Source organism: Lissotriton helveticus, chromosome 1_2 (genome assembly GCF_964261635.1).
Source record: "Lissotriton helveticus chromosome 1_2, aLisHel1.1, whole genome shotgun sequence".
Taxonomy (NCBI): domain Eukaryota; kingdom Metazoa; phylum Chordata; class Amphibia; order Caudata; family Salamandridae; genus Lissotriton; species Lissotriton helveticus.
The window spans coordinates 441,109,811-441,133,726 of record NC_136058.1 but is presented as its reverse complement, the minus strand read 5'-3'; the positions used below and the strand labels follow the sequence as shown (position 1 = coordinate 441,133,726).

General features: G+C 50.4%; 1 protein-coding gene across 1 annotated transcript in view; it reads right to left on the bottom strand.

The window, feature by feature from the left end:
* The window catches only part of LOC144807683 (uncharacterized), a 155,962-nt gene extending 132,879 nt beyond the window's left edge, over positions 1 to 23,083 (bottom strand). The window contains exon 1 of the mRNA XM_078673322.1: positions 22,927 to 23,083. The gene's annotated coding sequence lies outside the window, so the exon portion shown is untranslated. The remainder of the gene's footprint in view (positions 1 to 22,926) is intronic.
* Positions 23,084 to 23,916: the final 833 nt, after the last annotated feature.

Here is a 23,916-nt window from a genome sequence, read left to right as displayed (position 1 = left end):
CCTTCGGCCGGTAATTGAAGAGTCGTGCGAGAGCGGGTCGCTCCCACCGGATTGGCATCACGCTGAGGTCGTAGTATTTCTGAAGCCCGGGAGGCCCCCCGAGGGCCACGCGTCCTATCGTCCGATATCACTCCTTAACACCGAAGCCAAGATCTTAGCGAAGGCCTTGGCTACTAGACTCAAACCACATATCTTGTCTCTGATTCACCCGGATCAGGCGGGGTTTATGCCGCAACGGGCCACCCGCCATAACATCAGACGGGCTCAGGTTGCGGTGTCGGCTTGGAGAGGATTGGGGGAGCCGGCCGCGCTGTTCCTGGTGGATATGGATAGAGTCTTCGATTCCCTCAGTTGGACATACCTCTTTGCCCTATTGAGCCAACTGAATCTTGGCCCACGCTTCCTGGCGTATGTCCAATTGCTATACACTGGTATCACCGCATCGGTGCGTGTCGGAGGAGCGATATCTCGCTCGTTCCCGGTCCGGAGAGGGACGCGGCAGAGCTGTCCCCTCTCCCCGTATTTATTTGCGCTCGCCATGGAGCCTCTTGCGGCATGGGTGCGCATTGATGCTCAATTCAGGGGATTCCGATGGGCGCCTGGCCTTTCCGACAGAATAGCGTTGTACGCTGACGATGTCCTGTTCTTTCTCACTGCCCTGGACCGTTCCGGACCGCAATTGCTGCGTATTCTACAAATCTTTGGTGAGACCTCGGGCCTATACATGAACCCAGGCAAATCCATGCTGTGGCTGCTGGGAGACCAGCGGACAGTGGGAGACTGGGCGTCGGGCCTCCGGGTGGTGACGGACTGGGTGAAATACCGGGGAGTCTTTTTATCTGAAGATGCAGCTGTATCCTGGGAGCGCAACATCGCTCCGGTGTGGGACCGGGTGCGCGAGGACATGAAGGTGTGGGCGCGGATGCCGCTATCTTTTCTCGGCCGATCTGCCATTTTCAAAATGGTGGCGCTCCCACGCCTCGTGTATCAACTACAGAATCATCCATTCGTAATTTCCCCTCGCTGGTTTCGGCAGCTCAATTCGGCGCTGAGCGGCTTTCTGTGGGAGGGGGGAGTGGCCCGGGTGGCCCTACGGACATGTTATCTATCGACTTATACCGGTGGCCTCGCCACATCGGATGTGCTGTCATACTACCAGGCGGCGCACCTCTTGGTGCTAAATGACTGGTGGTATGGTGACCGGGGGGATCCGGCTTACGCCGTCGAGAGACACTTAATGGGCTCGACGTCTTTGCACACGTAGTTGTATACGGCTCCACTTCGGAGGTCCCTCCCATCGGCCACACAGGTGGTATTTCTGGTGTGGAGGCAGGCACTGAGGCGGACAGGATGGTGGAATGTCCTTACGCAGGAGACCCCCCTCTGGCGTAATGGAAGGCTCCCGCAGTTGGATGCCCTGACGGGCTTCAGGGGCTGGGACGCCATAGGCATCTCGACCCTGGGCGACGTTTTGTCTGGAGATACCCTTAAATCATTCACGGACCTGCAGGAGGACTTCGGGATGCCCCGCACCCAGTTTTATCGATACCTCCAATTTCGCCATGCCCTGGCGCCCTCCCTAGTCGGTCTGAAACAAATCCCCGAATTCAGTTCCATTGAAGCGAAAGTTTTCATGGGAGAACTGCCAGACAAGAAGCTATCACGTATTTATCAGATGCTGGTGCGACACTGCTCCTCGGACTTGAGTGGCCTTAAAGCCCACTGGGAGCGAGACATTGGGGAGCTAGATGAAGAGGATTGGCTCGAGGCCCTTGGGAGTCCCAGGGGGGCAGCCATATCCACGCGCCTGCGACTGATTCAGTTCCGCTACTTGCATCGCACCTATTACACCAGACAGCGGTTATGGAGGGCAGGTTTAGTAGCGTCCCCGGACTGTCTCCGTTGCGGGCAGGAGGTGGGCACACTGATACACACGGTCTGGGGCTGTGCATCGCTGCAAAGGTTTTGGGATGGGGTTCATCGTTGCTTAGCCGAAGTTCTGGCCTGGGAGATACAGAGGGACCCTAGACTACCGTTGCTACATGTCATGGCTGGGGTTGGAGGAAACAGGTATAAGCGTCACCTAATGCTGTTGGGATTTACTCTGGCGAAACGAGACATAGCGAAAGCGTGGAAGGCCCCCCAGGCCCCGTCACTTACGGCATGGAAGAATGGCATGGAGTTTTGTATGGGCATAGAACAACCTGTGTTTCTAGCAAGGGGCTATCCCCGGAAGCATTTCAAAATTTGGAAACGGTGGGCGGACAACCGGGGCCTGGACCTAGACCCGCCACCAGAGGAGGATACCCTCCCGACGATGTGAGGACATGTTATATGAATAATTGCAGCTGGTTCGGTCTGTACAAGGCATAGTACTGTACTGCTATATTATGCGTTAGGTTGGGAGCAGGCACGCAGGGAGGGCATGGGAGGGGGAGGGAAGGAGGTTTGCATATTGATTATATTCTGTGTTCGACATTGTTCCTGAAGGGACTCAATTGTTTCATATGTTTTAATTGTACCTGATGACTTTTTGCAGATACATTGATGGTGGCATTAGCCTCCGGGTGACGGAGCTGTGCACGATATGTGACCTCAATTTAAAAATAAAATTTGTTTTTAACACCTTAGGAGCTTGTAAATAAACCTCCCCAGTGCTGCGCTGTCCATTATCCAGTGCTGAACTGGACGTCCAGCGGTCGCACGCAGCATTGGGGAGGTAGTGCCCGTGACGACAGTTGGCCGACGGCAGCACTTAAAGGGTTAAAAAAAAAAAACAGGAGGCTAACTCAACTCTAGCCCTCGGGGAATAATCGGCAAGATGATGAAAGTTTCTTCCTTGGTCCTTTCTACCTCTCCTTGGCACGAGAGACACCACCACAGGCCAACCCACTACAGCGCTCTGGCAGAGGGGCAGTACAACTCCTGTGGTCTCCAGGTGCTCTTCCTCGGCAGGGGGTCGTCTTGTTCGTTCCCGAGTGATTCCAAAAATCTGGGGTCTGGGCCCCAGTATTTATACCCATAAATCTGTTGTTCTCTGAGGGCAGAGGGTGCTTTGCCTGATCAAAACCAGTTTCGGGTGCATTCTACCAGTGCGTGTCTTCTTCCTTTGTTGAGGTGAGCGAGGGTCTTCAGACTCACCATAGGAAGTTGAGTCAACATTGTGGGAGATGGCCCAGCTCTATTCAGACTCAGGTACCTACTCCTCCCACCACTCTCAGGACAATCAGCCTAGTGCTGTCACGCCCTACCTCCTGGAGTCCCCCCAGCCCTGTCACTCGTAAAACCCAGACACACATTACATACGCTAGCAGAAGCAGGCTGGATGGGGAATGTAACACAAACAATGCAATAACACAGGCCAGGCACTAGTAGAATGTGACACAAACAATGCAATATTACAGGCCAGGCACTAGGAGAATCTCATGTATACCATGCAATAACACAGGCCATGCACGAGGGGAATCTGATGTATACCATGCAATAACACAGGCCAGGCACTAGGGGAATCTGACGTATACCATGCAATAACACAGGCCAGGCACTAGGGGAATCTGATGTATACCAATGCAACAACAAGGACCAGGCACTAGGAGAATGTGACGCAAACAATGCAATAACAAGGGCCAGGCACTAGGAGAATGTGACGCAAACAATGCAATAACACAGGCGGTGTACTAGTAGAATCTGATGTATACTATACAATAACACAGGTCATGCACTAGGAGAATGTGATGCAAACAATGCAATAACACAGGCCAGGAACTAGGAGAATCTGATGGACACAATGCAATAACACAGACCAGGCACTAGGAGAACCTGATGCAAACAAGGCAATAACACAGGCCAGGCGCTAGGGGAATCTTATGCAAACTTTGCAATAACACAGGCAGTGTACTAGGAGAACCTGATGCAAACTATGGAATAACACAGGCCAGGCACTAGCAGAATGTGATGCATACAATGCAATAACACAGGCCAGGCACTAGGAGAATGTGACACAAACTATGGAATATCACAGGCCAGGCACTAGGGGAATGTGACACAAACTATGGAATAACACAGGCCAGGCACTAGAATAATTTGATTTAAACAATGCAATAACACAGACCAGGCACTAGGAGAATCTGATTCAAACAATGCAATTACACCGGCCAGGCACTAGAAGAATCTGATGCAAACAATGCAATTACACCGGCCAGGCACTAGGAGAATCTGATGCAAACAATGCTGTTAGAACCCAGAGTCTCAAATTGGTAACAGTATGCACCTTTGTCAAGTAGGGACCCTTTGTCTACGTCAGGGCAAGGGAGTTTACAGGCTTTAGATAACCCCTGCTCACCCCCTTGGTAGCTTGGCACGAGCAGACAGGCTTATCTCAGAGGCAGTGTGTTAAGCATTTGTGAACACATACAGTAATATAGATAAACCACTACAAACGGACACCACACCGTGATGTATCAAAAATAGGTAAGCTTTATATAATTAACACAAGACCTTAACGGCAAAAATCCACAGTACGAATATGCTTTACGGTTTACTCAAAAATAGGGTTCTTAGTTTCAAGTGTCTCTGCCAACAGATAATCCCAACAGGAGTTATCGCTTCAACGCACAAAAGAGTTCTCAGGGTACAGTCTGCCTGCGAGGAGCACAGTGTCGGGCCCGGAGTCACAACTAGCCTCTCACGGAGCAGTACCTTTAAGAAAACAAACAAAGGCTCTTCTTGCCGTCAGGGAGCTGTGATGTCGTGTTGCAAATTGGTAGAGTCGGTTCCTTGCTTCGGGGGAAAGCAATGAGGCGGGACCATAGCTGCGGATGCAGGCAGGGGGCGGCTTCGGTTCTTACCGGAGAGGAAGTGGCGTTACGGCAGCGCCTGCACAACAGGTTGTTGCTGATGTTGTTGAGTCAGTGAGTGCTTGGTCACTCTTGTCGATGATCGTCTCTGCCCAGATGGCGATCTCAGAGCCGGTTGTAGCCCAGCGGCAGGCGTCGGTCTACGATGCGAGTCGGAGCAGCGCTAACGGTCTCGTGGCAGATGATGGCGAAGTTAGCTGGCTTGAGTTGCAGAGTTCCTCTGTAGCGGCTGAAACAGCAGTTTCAGCTTTGCTCAAACAGAGGAGGTGAAGTCGTTGATATCCCTGTGTCTTCAAAGAGGAGGCTAGCTCAACTCTAGCCCTCAGTGAATAATCGGCAAGATGATGAAGGTTTCTTCCTTAGTCCTTTCTACCTCTCCTTGGCACGAGAGACACCACCACAGGCCAACCCACTACAGCGCTCTGGCAGAGGGGCAGTACAACTCCTGTGGTCTCCAGGTGCTCTTCCTCGGCAGAGGGTCGTCTTGTTCGTTCCAGAGTGATTCCAAAGATCTGGGGTGTGGGCCCCAGTATTTATACCCATAAATCTGTTGTTCTCTGAAGGCAGAGGGTCCTTTGCCTGATCAAAACCAGTTTCAGGTGCATTCTACCAGTTCGTGTCTTCTTCCTTTGTCGGGGTGAGCCAGGGTCTTCAGACTCACCACAGGAAGTGGAGCCAACTTTGTGGAAGATGGCCCAGCTCTATTCAGACCCAGGTGCCTACTTCTCCCACCACTCTCAGGACAATGAGGCAAGTGCTGTCGCGCCCTACCTCCTGGAGTACCCCAGCCCTGTCACTCACAAACCCAGACACACAATACGTACGCTAGCACAAGCAGGCTGGATAGTTAGGCAAGAAAATACCGTCTTTCTAAAAGTGGTATTTTCAAACACAGAATGGTAAAACCAACTTTACTAAAAGATGCATCTTATCATTCTGAGTTCAGGCATACTAAACTCGACTTTCCACCTGGTTCCCTGAGTCAGTTAGAATTGTAGGATGCTATAACCAAACTGCTCATTCTGGCCTACAGGGAACCGGTTGCCTTACAATAGTGAAAAACGCACCCAGGGTGATTCACTACTAGGTCATGCCACACACTCCAGGGCATGACCAGCCTTCTACATACAATGCACCCTGCCCGCAGGTCTTCGTTAGGTGTGACCAACATGCAGTGAAGGGAAGGTTCACAGACCAGTGAGTGGTTGCACTCACCGTGTCACACAGCAGCCCCATGCTGCATACAGCACGCCACAGTGGCAGACCTGAGTCATACTTTACGAGTTGCTCCGGCGGGTGGCACAATTGGTGCTGCAAGCCCACCAGCAGCATTTGATTTACAACCCCGGGCACCCCTGTGCACGATACAAAGGCCTGACAGTAAATAAAATACACCAATCATGGAATCTCGAATTAAACACCAAGATTCCAAAGAGCACTTGCACTGCGGCACTGAATGGCAGTGGCGCAGTGCCCAAAGCGTCTAAACCAGCAAACATCAAAAACAGAGGAGGCAATCCGTCAAAAAGAGGAAGGGAGACCCACGCCAATGGTACTAGGTCTAACAAATGCAATAACACAGGCCGTGTAATAGAAGAATCTGATGCAAACAATGCAATAACACAGGCAAGGCACTAGGAGAGTCTGATGCAAACAATGCAATAACACAGGCCACGCACTAGGTGAATCTGACGCAAACAATGCAATAACACAGGCCAGGCACGATGAGAATCTGATGCGAACAATGCAATAACACAGGCCAGGCACAATGAGAATCTGACGCAAACAATGCAATAACACAGGCCAGGCACTAGGAGAATCTGACGCAAACAATGCAATAACACAGGCAAGGCACAATGAGAATCTGATGCAAACAATGCAATAACACAGGCCAGGCACAATGAGAATCTGACGCAAACAATGCAATAACACAGGCCAGGCACTAGGAGAATCTGAAGCAAACAATGCAATAACACAGGCCAGGTACTGGGTGAATCTGATATAAACAATGCAATAACACAGACCAGGCACTAAGAGGATCTGACGCAAACAATGTAATAACACTGGCCAGGCACGAGGAGAATCTGATGCAAACAATGTAATAACACAGGCCAGGCACTAGGAGAATCTGACGCAAACAATGCAATAACACAGGCCAGGCACAAGGAGAATCTGATGCAAACAATGTAATAACACAGGCCAGGCACTAGGAGAATCTGACGCAAACAATGCAATAACACAGGCCAGGCACGAGGAGAATCTGATGCAAACAATGCAATAACACAGGCCAGGCACTAGGAGAATCTGATGTAAACAATGCAATAACACAGCCCAAGCACGAGGAGAATCTGACGCAAACAATGCAATAACACAGACCAGGCACGAGAAGAATCTGATGCAAACAATGCAATAACACAGGCCAGGCACGAGGAGAATCTGATGCAAACAATGCAATAACACAGGCCAGGCACTAGGAGAATCTGATGTAAACAATGCAATAACACAGCCCAAGCACGAGGAGAATCTGACGCAAACAATGCAATAACACAGACCAGGCACGAGAAGAATCTGATGCAAACAATGCAATAACACAGACCAGGCACGAGAAGAATCTGATGCAAACAATGCAATAACACATGCCAGGCACTAGGAGAATCTGACGCAACAATGCAATAACACAAGGCAGGTACTGGGTGAATCTGATGTAAACAATGCAATAACACAGACCAGGCACTAAGAGGATCCGACGCAAACAATGTAATAACACAGGCCAAGCAAGAGGAGAATCTGATGCAAACAATGTAATAACACAGGCCAGGCACTAGGAGAATCTGACGCAAACAATGCAATAACACAGGCCAGGCACGAGGAGAATCTGATGCAAACAATTTAATAACACAAGCCAGGCACTAGGAGAATCTGATGCAAACAATGCAATAACACAGGCCAGGCACTAGGAGAAACTGACGGAAACAATACAATAACACAGGCCAGGCACGAGGAGAATCTGATGCAAACAATGTAATAACACAGGCCAGGCACAAGGAGAATCTTATGCAAACAATGCAATAACACAGGTCAGGCACGATGAGAATCTGATGCAAACAATTCAGTGACACAGCAGGCACTAGGAGAATCTGATGCAAACAATGCAATAACACAGCCCAGGCATGAAGAGACTATGACGCAAACAATGCAGTAACACAGGCCAGGCACTAGGAGGATCTGACGCAAACAATGTCATTTCCGGTGCAGAAGCTAGCTCTGTATATTACAGGTACAGATTCAAACCAAGTCATGGTCTCTTTACATAGTTTAAGCCAACAAGGATTCTGCTCCACGACTGTAGGTCTTATGGACTCTACTGTGACGGGCATTAGGTGGGACATGGCACAGGTTCACTGGGTCACAAAGGATGCCTCTGCTCTGGGCTCAAATGGGTTCTTCGGATACCAAGCACTGGACTGGCCGATCTGAGCTCTTCTGTGAAATGATGTCCTTCACACCCTCTTCCATCGTCACACGAGGTGCAACAGGCAGGATTCTACCATAAGCCAAACCAGAGGACCTTTCTTGAATGTGCCTTTCAACCAGTCTCCAATCAGCAAGGGAGCTTTTTTGTAATTTGCAGCATTCGCCGGCTTCCTGCTCTGACGTGGAGACAAATGGGATGGAACAGGCTCCAGCAGGATGAATGTGTATTCCACCCCTATGCCAGACATCCAGTAAACAACAAGGGGCCCATCAGGGAAGCTACATGGGGCTGCTTTCTGAAGCATGCCACGTGCACAGAGACTGACCCTTATGTAGGGACTAATCAAGTGTCCTCTTCAGACGTTCACAAGATAAATGAGGTTCTGAGTCCCACAGATTGAAGCATTCAGCACCAGTGAGTCTGGAAACCTTTGGTGGGAATATAGCAAACCAGCCTAGTGTTTTTAGAAGGGAATATATGCAAAGTGAATCTCCAGAAACTCTCAGTTGGTAATAGTCTGTGTAACAGAAATACTGGATATCAGAATGAATCTAGATCTAACCGAGATTATTCATGTCCTTGAATTCCCTTCCACTGCCAGTAAAAAGCAGCGCCAGGTGGAAATATTACTTCTGCAAATGCCTCCTCGAAGGGAAGTAAAGTAAAAAGTCGTGCAGAGTAGCAATGTTGACCTCTGCAATCCTTACAGTGACAGTAAAATGCAGTGCAATGTGCACAGATTCCCTTCTTTAATTAAAACCCATGGGTGTCAGTAATAAGTGGTGCAGTTTATAAATGTTCCCACATTAAATGCCCCTCGTAGTGTGAGTAAAAAGCAGCACATATATATTCTGTACTTTAAACACTTCTCGAAGTGTACGTAAACATCCATGCACTTTACAGATCGATAGGTACCCCTTATAATATAGTGAAAAGCAGTGCTTTGGACACAGATTTCCTCTTTTGTAAACACCCCTCATTGTGTTTCCTCCGTAAATGTCCCTGGTAGTGTAATACACAGCGGTGCACTGTACACAGCTTTCCTCCTGTTACTGCCCCTCATAGTATAGGTAAAAGCAATGCAGTACTGGCAGATTCTCGCTGTAAAGGCACCTCAAAGTGTCAGTGAACTGCAGTGCAGAGTGCACAGATCTACTCTTTTGTAACCACCCCTCATTCTGCTGTAAAATAGATTTCCTCCTGTAGTCCTAACACTGCTTCTAGTGCAGGGCCCAGACTTCCTCTTCTGTAAACGCCCCTCGTGATGTAGTAGAGAACGAAGCAACGCGCACAGGTCACCGCTTCTGAAAATACCGCACTTAGGGGCCGCCCTTGAGCCACTCAATGAAGCGCAAGAGCGACGCAACTCTTCTTGCACAAAAACAATCCGGTTTACAATGCACACACACTTGCACCATGGTGCAAGGTTGCCTGCTTTGACGCTAGGAGAACATTGTGCGCCAGCGCAGGGAAAAGACAGGACTGCACTGTAGAATGTTAGATGCAGCGCCTTCCTGCCCTTCCCTATCACGCAGCATAGCTAGGTCACTTGCTGAGCTGCGCTGTGTGCCCCTAAGTGTAGTAGAAGGAAGTGCAGACCACAGATGGGCTCTAAGCATCCTTCACAGAATAGTAAAAGGCAGAGGAGGCACAGATTTCCTCTTTTATTTTAAATACCACTCACAGTGTTATAAAAAGCAGTGCAGTGTGTGCACATCAGCTTTCCTCAAGATGCAGTGCAGTGTGCATAGACTCCTCCTTAAACAAGCATTGGAAATGCACTAGGTCTCGCAGTAGGAAAGTTAGAGCTATAGTTTTTTATTTTTTTTTATTTTTTTATGTATTTTTTTTTGTAAATAGCTAAATTAATAGCTTTCTTCTTTACAAAGGCAATAGTTATAATTTTTGTAAATGTGACACCTCTAGCATTTGTAAAGCAACATGTTTAGTATGCACGTGACTTTTATGTATTGATATAAAAAAAATCAATGGTTTTTAATTTTTTTAAATAATTAATACGTAAAAAAAATGCATGTTATTTTATATTGCTATTAGCTTAAACTTTATTAAATATATTTAGTGAAAATTTTGTTTATTTTATTGTGGCGAAAATCCAAGAACAGAAGTGCATTTTTAAGATTTAGTTTGACATTTTTTTTTTTCACAACAAAATTTTTATTATGCAATGGAAGGGAGGCAGAGCAATAGCTGTGGTTCCCCACAATCAGGAGAGTGCCACCAAACATTATAACACATTGTACGTTTGCCATTGTGATGTCAAGGAAAATAAGAATAAAACAAAATAGACCACCCTTCCCTACATCCCTACCCCACCCAACATCCCCAAACGCCCAACTACCCCACTACCCACCCCTTATCCCTCCCTAACCCATGCACGTGTCAAAGGAAATACAGTTTTCAATATTCATGAGGTGTGACACAGTAACGAGGCCTCCTCGGAACCTTTGTCTATAACTCCTCCTCATTTGCTGCAGGGGCATCAAGCGGCAACCCCCTATACTCCGCCCATCTCTTCCAGATCTTAAAATGCTTACGGGGGCAGCCCCTCGCTTCAAAAACAGGCCGCTCCAGTCCCATATAATAGTCCAAGGCAGCCTTCCATGCACTCAGGGGGGGGCGCGGACTCCCTTCCACGCTCTGGCCAGGTCTCTCTTGGCCACCACCAGTCCCAGCAGCAATAAGTGGCGCTTATATACGTTCCCACCAACCCTTGAGTACGTGGAGTAAACCCAGACGGTGAGTGCGTGGGAGATCCCAACCCAAAACCTCAGACATGCAATCCCATACACCCCTCCAGAATCCAATCAGTCGAGGGCATGACCACACAGTATGTATCAGCGTACCCACAGCCGCTCCGCACCGCAGACAGTCCGAGGAGCTAATCAGTCCCGCTCTCCAGAGCCGCTCCCGGGTATAATAAGATCGATGGAGATATTTGAATTGGATCAGGCGAAGCCGCATCGCTACCGCAGTTCCGCGTGGGGACTCCAAGGCCTCCCTCCAGTCATCCTCATCCAGGGGACCAACGTCAACCTCCCAGGCCGCTTTCAGAGGGAGCAGGGTGGAAGAGCAGTGGGTCACCATCGACTGGTAGATGCGAGAGATCTTTTTAGTACCAAGGTCTCCCATGAACACCTTCGCCTCAATGGGGCTAAACTCCGGGAGTGAGTCTAGATCCGCTATGCTTGGTGTAAGTGCATGCCGGAATTGTAAGTAACGAAAGAACTGAGTTTGGGGCATACTGAACTCAGTGCTGAGCTCCTGAAAGGACTTAAGGGTAGTACCTGACATAACATGTCCCAACATTGATATACCTATGGCGTCCCAGCCATCAAACCCGGAGAGTGTCATCAGTTCGGGAAGGCGTCCATTGTGCCATAGCGGTGTCTCAGCTGTCAGTTTACCCCACCAACCCATTCGTCGTAAGGCCTGGCGCCACACCGCAAAGACCACCTTCGCAACGGACGGCAGCCCCCGCCGCAGTCGGGCCGAGTAGAGAATCGTGTGTAACGTATGATCCCCCATCAAGTAGTGCTCCAGGGCATACGTCGGATCCCCCCTGTCGCCATACCACCACTCATTGAGGACGAGCAGTTGCGAGGCCTGATAATAAGATAACAGATCGGGGGTGGCCAATCCACCACAATATGTGGAAAGGAAACAAGTCTTTAGTGCTACACGAGCCGCGCCACCAGCCCACAGAAAGTGTCTCAGGGCGGAATTAGCCTGCCGAAACCACCGGGGAGGAATAGGATGAGGGTAATTCTGTAATTGGTACAAAAGACGTGGGAGAGCTACCATCTTAAATATCGCTGACCTACCAAAGATGGTGAGGGGCATCCGGGACCAAGTCTTGACATCTTCTTGAACTTTATCCCACACGGGCACAATATTGCGCTCCCACGTGACTTGGGTGGATTCGGAAAGGAACACCCCTAAATATTTCAGACCGTCCGTAGCATGCTGCAAGTCCATCGCCCAGGGATCTATCTCCGCCGCGCCTCCCAGCACCCAAAGGGTGGATTTGCCCAAGTTTAAGCAGAGACCCGAGACCTCTCCGAATATGCGCATGATTTCTAACACTCGGGGCCCCGAGCGTCGCAGATCTGTGAGAAAAAAGAGGACGTCGTCCGCATACAAGGCAATCCTGTCGAAAAGGGTCTCAGACCAGACAAAGCCCCGGAGCTGAGCATCTATGCGCACCCAGGAAGCTAGAGGCTCCATGGCCAATGCAAATAGGTACGGGGACAAGGGGCATCCTTGACGGGTCCCCCGTCCAATGGAGAATACCTCCGAAATGGCCCCAGCAACCCTGACAGACGCCGTGATATCAGTATAAAGCAACGAAATATAGGACAGATACACTGGGCCCAGGTTGAGGCGGGACAGAAGAGCAAAAAGGTACGTCCAGCTAACAGAGTCAAAAGCCTTATGGATGTCTGCTAAGAGCAATGCCGCTCTGTCCCCAAGCGACCCCATCGCGTCAACCGCCGCCTGTGCCCGTCGAATGTTGTGACGTGTCGCACGTTGTGGCATGAAACCTGCCTGGTCCGGATGGACCAGTTCCACCATATGTGGGAGTAAGCGGTTCGCTAGTGCCTTTGCTAGTATTTTGGCTTCCACATTAAGCAGTGAGATAGGGCGATACGAGTCGTGTCTGTCGGGGGGTTTGCCAGGTTTCTGGAAGACCACGATCTCGGCATGTCGCCAGTCCGGAGGCAGTCTGCCCCGCTCTCGTGCGATCTCCAGAGTGTTCCGATAGTGGGATCCCAGGAGGAGCTGGAATTTCTTAAAAAACTCACAAGGGTAGCCATTGGGACCCGGTGCCTTCCCTACATTAAGCTGGCCCAGCGCCTCCCCAAGTTCCTCGGCCGTGAGGGGAGCATCAAGTGTCTTCCTGGCCTCGTCAGACACTGCCCGGGGCGGTAAGTCGTCAATGAATTTAGCTACTTCGTCCGCGTGGAGACTATCATGAGGGGCATATTGGGACTGGAAATAATCCGCAAAACTCGCCGCAAGCACAGCTGGGTCCGTAATCGTCACTCCGTCGTCGGCAGTGAGGCCCGGCAACGTAACCGGTTGGAGACGGCGCTGACACAGCCTATGGAGCATGGTACTGGACTTGTCCCCCCATTGATATATTCTGCTCCGCGTGGCCAGCCACGCCAGTTTAGCCTCGTCAATCAAGATAGAGGCGTATGACTGTTGTGCCTGGAGGAGCAACCGTATCGCCACCTCATCACCCCCTCCCCTACTCCGACGTTCTAGGTCTTCGACGAGTTTGGCAGCTACAGTGGCCGATTCCCGTCGTCTACGGCGGGCCTCGGCACACCATGCAATATCCACCCCCCGTATAGTAGGTTTCATGGCCTCCCATACCACCTTAACATCTATATCACCCACCAGATTTTCCTGCCAGTAGTGTGCGATAGCCTCTCGTAGGTGTTGGACATAAGTGGGCTGCTGTAGATGCCACGACGACATCCTCCACCGAAAGGGTTGTCTTGTCGTGAGTAGTTCTATCGTGACTGACACTGGAGAGTGGTCCGAGAGCCCCCTCGGATGTATCGCAGCCTCTCGCACCCTACTCAGATATATTCCAGGAATAAACACATAATCTAATCTCGAGAACGAGCCGTGCACCGCAGAAACATATGTGTACTCGCGTACAGCTGGATGCATATGTCGCCACACATCCACCCAACCTAGACCTTCAGCCGTGGCCCGTAATCGAGTAGGGGAATTAGGGGAATGGGCCGCCAGCACTCCCTGCCGCCTCTGACGGTCCACACAAACATCCATCACCTCATTCCAGTCCCCTCCAATCACCGCCAAGGACTCCGGGATATCCTCCCACACCTTAAACAACTTCTCGGACAGGGCCCACTGCAGTGGGGGGGGGCATAAACACTTCCAAACACCATCGGTTCTGTGCCCACCTTCCCCTTAATAAAGACATATCGGCCCTGAGGATCCACCCACTGCTTCTCATGAGTGTAGGCCACCCTGCGGTGCACCAGAATAGCAACCCCTCTAGAGCCCCTGGTGAATCCAGCATGAAAGACTTGATGGTATCCAAATCTCTGTAAGCTAAGTACTTTCGTGCCCAACATGTGAGTTTCCTGGAGCAAGAGAACATCTGCCGCCTCCCTCTTCCCCCAACGCAAAACAGCCCCCCTTTTAACGGCATCCAGCCTCCCCCTGACATTCCAAGTGATTATCCATAGGGACTCGCCGGGGAGTCCATGAGTCAAATCAGCCATAGTCAATCGAGGTCCAATACGCATGCCTCCTGTGCCACTTCCACCCACTTCGCATTGTCTTCAGACCAATCCTAATCAGCACGTGCATTACCCCCCCCGCCCCACCCAGACCCTCCCAACATCAACAAAAACTACTCCAATAGATCTATCATTTCCAGTCATCACTGCGCCTACATGTCCTATCCCTAACCCCTGTTGCCAACACCCCCCATCCCCATACTCCAGAAAACAGTGAAGTACCTGTCGCGGCATGGGCCGCCCCGGGTCCAAAACAGAGGGCCCAAGGCTAACCATACCAATGGATCCCAACACCCCTTAAGAATAGCCACACCCACCCCTCCCTCAGCCAACAACCACTGCGCGTGGCAGTCGGAGGCCCTAGTAAGTCCCTTCCCAACCCCTTCACCACCACCCAAATTGCAACGAAACCTCACCAAGAGCCAGCAACAAAAGTCAGTGCCCACACTTCTAGGGAGGAAGCCCAACCGTGGGTCCCCCCGTCACACGAGGCAGCCGCAGCAGTGGAATTACACCCACGGACTCAAGAGTTATCTTCAGATTGGTCGGATGCAGCAGTCCCTTTATCTTGAGTCGCACCAGCAGAGGCAGACCTCTTCCTCGACCGGGATCTCCGCTGACGGCCATGTCGGGCCGGCTGGCCCTGTCGATCCTGCGTCGAGCCTCCCGGGGCACCAGGATTCAGACCTGGCTGAGCATGTGGCCTGATCGGCACCGACTCGTCAGTCCACTGGAAGACCTCCTCCGGGGTATCGAAAAAGTGGGTTCGGGACTGATAGACAACCCGCAGGCGGGCCGGGTACAGCAGAGAATATTGAATCTTCAATCCTCGCAACTTGGCCTTAGCGTCCAGGAAGGAGCGACGCTGCTGCTGCACCAGCCTGGTATAGTCAGGAAAGATCATGATCTTCCGGTTTTCGTACATGATGGTGCCTCTGGCTCTTGCCTCACGGAGAACCACATCCCGATCATGATAATTCAGTAATCTGGCGATGACCGCCCGGGGTCGTTCCCCCTCCGGCGGCCGCTGAGTTAAGGCGCGATGTGCACGCTCAATCACAAAGCAAGTGGAAAGGGCCCCCGTGGGGAGCCAGCTCTCCAGCCATTGGGTCAGAAACAGCTCCATATTGTCCTTCTCGCACCGCTCCGGAAAGCCAACGAAGCGTAGGTTGTTCCTACGTGCGCGACCTTCAGCATCCTCCACTCTAGACGCGAGGTTCTTTTGGATATGTTCCATCGCCGCCATCTTGCGCTTGAGGGTCCCCACATCGTCCTCCACCACCGAGATCCTCGACTCCGTTTCCGTAATCCGCTCCACAGCATTCCGTAGATCTTGTCGCAGCAGGGTCACGTCTGCGCCTACTGCCCCAATCTTCGCGTCCAGCATATCTCTGGACTGGGTGATCGCCGCCATAAGTGCCGCATTATCTGGCCCAGTTCCTCCGCCACCGCCGGGCGCTCCAGAGCCCCCACTGGGCCCCGTGAACTTGTCGATGGGCCCCTGTTTGGCCGGGCCACCACCCCCCCTGGTCATGATTGCGTGGATCCGTGAAGCACAGGATCAAGAGGGTCCACAGAGGGGGCGGGCACCCACACCAATACGTGGTTCTGTCCGTGGTCCCGCAGCCCCCGAAGATACAGCGGCTCCCTACCTGGTCCGGGCAGCGCCGGCGGGCAGCGTGAATCAGGTGCTAGGCAGCCTCCCCAGCTCCCCCCCGGCCAGGCAAACCGTATGTCCCCCAGTGGTCTGCTCCGAATCCACAGGGCCCTTAAGTCCTCCGACGCTCCGTCAGTACCAATTCTGCCTCCTGCAAGGACAGCACCAGGGGGGGACCAAAGGAGTTCGTCGGCTGCCCCAAGCAAGCTCACTGCCAGGTCGTGAATTGGCCAGGGGGGGGGGCCTCACCAGAGAGTAGTGCAGCTGAGTATCTCTCTGCCGGCCGCAATCGCCACGTCCACGAGGGCCCCAGACACCACCTATGCCAGCATCAAACCCCCGGGCACTCGAGAGTCCAGGTCTGGGCTTACCGACCAGGATATGGGCCACCGCTCCTCACAGGACCTCCAAGCCAGTGTCCACAAGTTCAGTGAGGTCGGCAGGCACCCATCCACAGCTCCGCGGCGCCGCCGCCACCCAGGGTCAGGTCGCCAGTCGATCAATCCGCCGGCCCAGGCCAGCCCCGGTAATCACTCCACCGTTGGTGCTCCCCGAGGCCTCCGAAAATCGAGGTCCCGGTCTCCCGGCCCCGAGGTAGGCCGCGTCCTCCTGCAGCCCTCCCCAGATGCCGGAGCAGACCCCCCTCGCCACCGGAGGGTCCCCGCAGCTGCACAGTGTTCCGTCAGGAAGGGGAGTTCCGCCAGCCCCGGGGAAGCGGATATGGACGGGCCGGCGCGGAGAGCCCCCAGCCGGGGAGCGCCAAACTCGAGGCCCCGGCTTCTCCTGCGGGGACTAGGCCGCGGACCGACGCCGCCGAGCACGGCTCCGCCAGCAGTCCGGGAGCTCCTGAGGATACTGCGGGCGGCTCCGCCTGCCTTCCGCTCTGCTTGTCGGTGGTGCGGGTGACGAGTTTGGGTCAGGAAGTAAGGATAAATGCACGGATAAAGAACGGGCCGGTGGGAGCTTTAGCAAGCTGCGTCCACCATCTTCGCCCGCGTAGCCACGCCCCTAGTTTGACATTTTGAATATTTTTTGTAACATTGGCAAAACATATTTGAACTATTGATGCTGATGATTGTTTCTGTGACGTTGAGTGACGCTGTTTTTTTTTTGCCGTTGATGGATGCTGTGCATTGAGTGGTGCTGTGGCGTTGAGTGGTGCAGTGGCGTTGTGGTGTGTTGTGGCATTTTGTGGTGCTGAGTGATTTTGTGGTGCTGAGTGATGCTGTGGCATTGAGTGGTTCTGTTGCGTTGAGTGTTGCTATGGTGTTGAGTGGTGCTGTAGCATTGAGTGAGGTGTGTGAGGGTGATGGGGTGTGAGGGTGATGGGGTGTGAGGGTGATGGGGTGATGGTGAGTGATGGTGTGTGAGGGTAATTGGGTGAGGGTAAGTGGTTGTGTGTGATGGTTATTGTGTGAGTGATTGATGGTGTGTGAGGGTGAGTGGTGTGTGAGGGTGAGTGGTGTGTGAGGGTGATGGGGTGTGAGGGTGATGGGGTGTGAGGGTGATGGGGTGTGAGGGTGATGGGGTGTGAGGGTGATGGTGTGATGGTGAGAGATGGGGTGTGATGGTAATTGTGTGAGGGTGAGTGAGGGTATGAGGGTGAGTGTGTGGGGGTGACTAAGTGTGTTGTATGTGTGTGTGTTGTTGTGTTGTTGTGAGCTTGTGTGTGTGTGGCAGTGTGAGTTTGTATGTGTGTGCGTTTTGATTACGGAATTTTGCATAGTCCTAGAATTAGTTACTTTTCCCTTTTTTTTTTGTTCCTGCGTAAAAATTGCGGACGCTACCCTGTGCCATAACGCTACCTATGTTATTTAGGTTAGCGTTCTAGTTTATTTTGCCGATTTACCTTGGATTTTGATTGACGTGTATTCCGTCCAATCAAATTGCAACGTTTTCTTACGTAGCCTTGCAATTGCGTCACGTTAATTGGGAAACTTCCAGATCTTCAGGAACAGGCGTATGTCTAAGGCGCGTCGTGCTTCCCGCGTTGTAGCCGCGTCGTTTGACAGGTAAGTTGTCAATCTAATCATTTTTTTGTGTTGTTTACCTAGTGTTTCTTTACTATATATATATTTATTAAGTTTTGTAATGTTTAGTAATGTTTTTTAAAGAATTAACTTTGCGATCGTACTTGGCTTGTGTATGTACCTATTGTACTTTTATGGAATGTTTCTAATTTCCCTTAGTTAATGTATTTTTGCTTACTTTTATGTAATGTATGTTATAAAGAAAAAGTTTTGGGATGTACTCTTTCTACATGTTGCTATATTTGTTTAGTTGACAATGTGTTATTTAGACGGTACTTTTTTTTAATTGTTCCTTGTGTTTTGGTGTTAATTAAATTGTTTTTATGTTTTCTTTGTTGTTTTATTTTCCGTATACTTTCTGAATTTCGCCCACCTTTAAATATTTCTATTTATTGTACTGGTACGTAAAAGCTATATTTGCTGTATATTTTGAAACCTACATGTTTTTGCTGCTTTTGAGCACCAATTCCTTATGTATGTTTTTGTAAGTACTATAACATTTTAAAGCAATACTTATGGAGTGTAAGCTTATACTTTTCAAAACCTGTATTTTTTATCAAAAAGAAATGTTATGTTTTCAATACCATTTGAATGACTTTAAAGTACTATGTATGTTAATTAATGGTCAAGTATACGTATGAAGCCACCTTTATTAATTGTTTAGAATTTTTTTGGTTACTTTGAGTGGAATACTTTATTGTAGTTTTGGAAGAATTGCAATTAGGCTGTGAAGTCTCGTGCTTTTGTGATTACGCACTTTGTTTGTGTTTTGGTTTTTTTCCGGCATTGTTTAATGGTTTATTTTCCCTTACTTTAGTAAGTGCTTTCTGTTGTGAATTTGTGTCCATTAGATGGCTTTACCCACTTTTAAATTGTTGTATTATTTGCAGTGTATTCAGATGTTTCCCTATTTTTTGTGCATTTATGTTTTTTGGTAAAAAAATGATTTATTTTACAATCTCTTTCTGCATTTTTGTGTATTAATTGCTGCACTGTCCTCGCGATGCATTAAGTTTTTATATTTGAATAGCTACAAGTGTGTAATCCGATTTTTACTTATTAAAATAAATGTTGCCTAACGCTATTTATGTGTGGAGTTGGAGGGTGGAGTTGTAGTTGGAGGGTAGAGTTGTAGGGTGGTATTGTAGTTATAGGGTGTAGTTGAAGGGTGGACTTGGACGGTGTGAGTGTGAGTGGATGTGAGGGTCCGGGGGTGTGAGGGTGTGTGCTGGTGTGTGAGGGTGATTGAGGGTGACGGTGAGTGTTGTGAGGGTGTGTGAGGATGAGGGGGTGAGGGTAAGGGGGTGTGAGAGTGTGTGATGATAGGTGTTGGTGAGTGAGGCTGAGAGTTTGAGGGTGAGTGTTGTATGTGTATGTATTTTGCGGCACCATCGGTCAGAATAGTGTTGTTTTTGTTCTGCTATGTCTATGTTCTACACTTAGCGAAGTTGCAATTTAGTAAAGCGCCACCATTAAGATTGGTGGAGATAGAACATGGGTGTTTTGATTTTTTTTGGCTGCACACTTTCTTTCCATAAAAACCTTTTTGATAGTACTTGTTGCCTCATCTGCTTTTCTTCCTGCCCATGTCTATAGCAAACATACATGTTTTGAAGCGGATGCCTGACAGTCGTATGCTGGACCCCAAACTGTGGTGTGTGGGCGGCTGTGGTGTGTGGGCGGCTGTGGTGTATGGGCGGCTGTGGTGTGTGGGTGGTGGTGGTTTGTGGGCATGTGAGAGAGAGTGTGCGTGGGCGTGTGAGAGAGAGTGTGCGTGGGCGTGTGAGAGAGAGTGTGCGTGGGCGTTTGAGAGTGTGCGTGGGCGTGAGAGAGAGTGTACGAGGGCGTGTGAGAGAGAGTGCGTGTGCGGGTGAGAGAGAGTGCGTGTGCGTGGGTGGGTGAGAGAGAGTGCGTGTGCGTGTGGACTTGCTGTATCATTCAACTACTGTAAGAGGTACATCTCAAGGTTGTACATGATGGAGAATACGCTAACTCTGGGCCTTACTCCAGGGCTTGTGCGTGGATTCCAGCCTCTGGATGACGGCAGCAGCAAGTGCAATAATGCAAACGCTTTTTGTTTTAATGCTGAGTTGTTGTAGCTTTGGACTTGTATTGTGGGTGCTTATACTTCCAGTCAATGACCCCACAGTGCTACGAATACAATCATATAAAGGCTGCACTCATATGTCAAGCATTGCACTTGCTGTCCGGAGTGATATTTGGTTCCTCCAGTCTGCTCCTGTATGCATATCAAATCCCCAGCTTTTGTAACAGAGTCAATAGAGGACGTCAATGCTTGGTCAGTTTTTGCAAAGTTTACTTTCGAAAATGTAAGTGAGAGCTCATGTTTTGTGGATGTTCTCAACACACAGCGCTGCTCGCCGTATCACAGCAAATCATTTAGTTTTTCTCGAAACAGATGGATTTTTTTCAATCAAAAGTATTGTGATGGGCCTGCTGCTGCCTGCCTCTTGCAATCATTATGTGCTCAATTTTCCATTACATGAGTGGATTTGCTTTCATCAGTGATTATTTGTTTGTTATTATAAGTGATTGCCGTTAGTGTTCTGTTTGTTTTGTGAGTCTGTAACATTGTATGTATTTTGCGGCACCATCGGTCAGAATAGTGTTGTTTTTGTTCTGCTATGAGTATGTTCTACACTTAGCGAAGTTGTAATTTAGTAAAGCGCCACCATTAAGATTGGTGTAGATAGAACATGGGTGTTTTTTTTTTGTTTTTGGCGTCCATAGCTGTCCATAGCTGGTGATTTGCTTAGATTTCAGTGGAAATTTGAACAAAACAACTCCGAGTGATAAAACAATCGTCACTGAAATCCACTCAGTATGGAGAGGGAGGAGATGGGCTGCCTGCAACTCGAGCGAGCATAGGGAGGAGGGGGTGGTCTGCCTACTAAGTGTAATGCGTGTGGCAACAGAGGGAGAGCGCGGCGCGTGCTGGAGAGGGAGGGGGTGGGATGCCTGGTCCCACCCCCTCCCTCTGTTGGTAGTGGTTGTGCAGGGAGAGAGAGGGGATGTGCTGGCGGCTGGGGAGGGGGAGGAGAAATTCGAGCCTGTCTGTGTACGGGGGGAGGTGATGGCGGCTGGGGGCTGGGGAACAGATGGCGAAGGCTGGCGATTTTTTTTTTTTAAATAGTCGGTTATCTCGAGTTGTGCAGGCTGAGGCGGTGGCGCTTGGAGTCGTGGAGTTGCGGGTTTAAGACGAGACACGGCCGTGAAACTGCAGGGAGAGAGAGGGGAGGTGCTGGCGGCTGGGGAGGGGGAGGAGAAATGTGAGCATGGCTGTGTGCAGGGAGAGAGAGGGGAGGTGCTGGCGGCTGGGGAGGGGGAGGAGAAATGCGAGCCTGGCTGTGTGCGGGGAGAGCGAGGGGAGGTGCTGGCGGCTGGGGGTGGTGATAGCCGTGGGAGGGAGCCTTGTCGCTTTCATGTGCACGCGCTTTTAATGTCAATGCGCTTGCGCATTGAGCTTAAATTTGACAGGCACTGCAAGGAATCGCCACGGATTTGCAAGTTGGTTAAAGTCTGTTTAAGCCCCTATAGTCTCGCAAGCTCAATGCGCATGCGCATTGACAGGCGAGACCTAAAAAAATGATGACCACAAAAACCACCAGGGCAAGAAGGAACACCCCCTCTCGCCTCTCCCCAAAACGTCGCAAGATAGATGAGCCCAGCTCAGTCGAGCTCCTGGCAGTGATTTTTCATAGTTCCATAAGATGCAGTGCAGTGACAAAGATACCTTACAGTGTAGTAAGATAGATACAGTGTAGTGCACAAATTACTCACAGTGCAGAAAGATGCAGTACAGAGTGTAAAGATTACTCATAGTGCAGTAAGATGCAGCACACAGATCCCCTTTTTAACACAAATGATGCCCACAAACACCTCCAGAGTTGGAAGTAAAGCCCCCCAGGCGCTCCCTGATAGAAGAGCACAGCCCCCCCCCTCCGGGCCCCCGGATAGAAGAGCCCAGTTCAGCCCAGGGGCCCCCGGATAGAAGAGCCCAGCTCAGCCCCAGGGGCCCCCCAGATAGAAGAGCCCAGCTCACCCCTGGAGCCCCCGGATAGAAGAGCCCAGCTCAGCCCCAGAGGCCCCGGATAGAGGAGCCCAGCTCAGCCCCAGGTACCCCGGATAGAAGAGCCCAGCTCAGCCCCCCCAGGGGCCCCCGGATAGAAGGGCCCAGTTCAGCCCCAGGGGCTCCAGATAGAAGAGCCCAGCTCACCCCCAAGGTCCCCGGACAGAAGAGCCCAGCTCAACCCCAGGGGCCCTGGATAGAAGAGCCCAGCTCAGCCCGGCTCCTGCAGAGATTCCCTCCAAGATTATTCAGCCTATTTCTACAAACACAATAGAAGGTGCTGACAATCTCCTGCCTGAGCAGAGACCTACACAGATTCCTCACAGTGCAGTAGGATGCAGTGCACAGATCCCCTCTTTAATGGCAATGATGTCCACAAACACCCCAGGCCGGAAGGGAAGCCCCCAGGGGCCCCGGATAGAAGGGCCCAGCTCAGCCCGGCTCCTGCAGAGATTCCCTCCAGGATTATTCAGTTTATTTCTACAAACACAGCAGAAGGTGCTGACAATCTCCTACCTGAGCAAAGACCTGTGCAGACGCGTCCAGGCTCTCTCCTCCTCCTGGGGTGGGGGGCTCGGGGGGGCAGATCTGGGGTATGGGGGGGGGTCTGTAGATGAAGGTAACTGCACAGACAGACAGGGCTCCTTCCTCATCTGCTGCAGGCTGCACACACGAGGAGAGTCTGGGAGTGATGTCACCGCTGCTACTGGTGCTGTCTCTGCCACTGCTGACCCGGAAGAGGAAACCCTTCTCCCTTTCTCCTAAAGTGCAGCTCAGTGGTTTCATGAGCAGGCGAGGAGCGCCCTCTGGTGGCCGCTGACGGAACCGCCGCCTCTAGTCAATTGGAAATGACAGTCTCTATTTCATTAAATATATCAAAATGTTGAAACTGCCAGAATTAAACTGGACAGCGTTTTTCTAATCTCCCTGTTTCTGTGGGTAATTCTTTATATTTGGTAGGGCTGTGTATATTCAAACAGCATTCCAAATTAAGTTTTGCATTTCTCTGCATTGTTTACCTGCTCACTCCCTCCCTTCAGAGGTTCACTTATAAAATAAAGAAAGAAGTAGATTGCAGTCTCAATAAATTCATAAGACAAAACAATCGGGTTTGACTCTCACAGATTTCTCCCTCAGTGGATGGTCCCTTGGCAGTGAGTGACCGGTGCCGGCTCTGAGGATGAGAGGGTATTCCAGCACTAACAAATGCCAGACTCCTTCATACAGGCTCTGATTAGAGTTACCACCTTTGGTCATGTTTTAAGATTTTGCAAAGGCCCGGATATTATTTTTCAATAAGACTTTGTATAAAAGTATTTGTATTGATTTTTAAAATGGCTTTGCTGTCTTTGTTTACTTTAACTATCAGTCATGATTCGTTAAGGCAGCTCTAGAACACATTTTAAAGTGATTTCTGCTTATATTTGATATTTTAAGTTTGCACTGATTAGAGGAAAACATACCAGCTTTAACTAATCTTCCTACTTTTGTACTGGCCAGGACAAG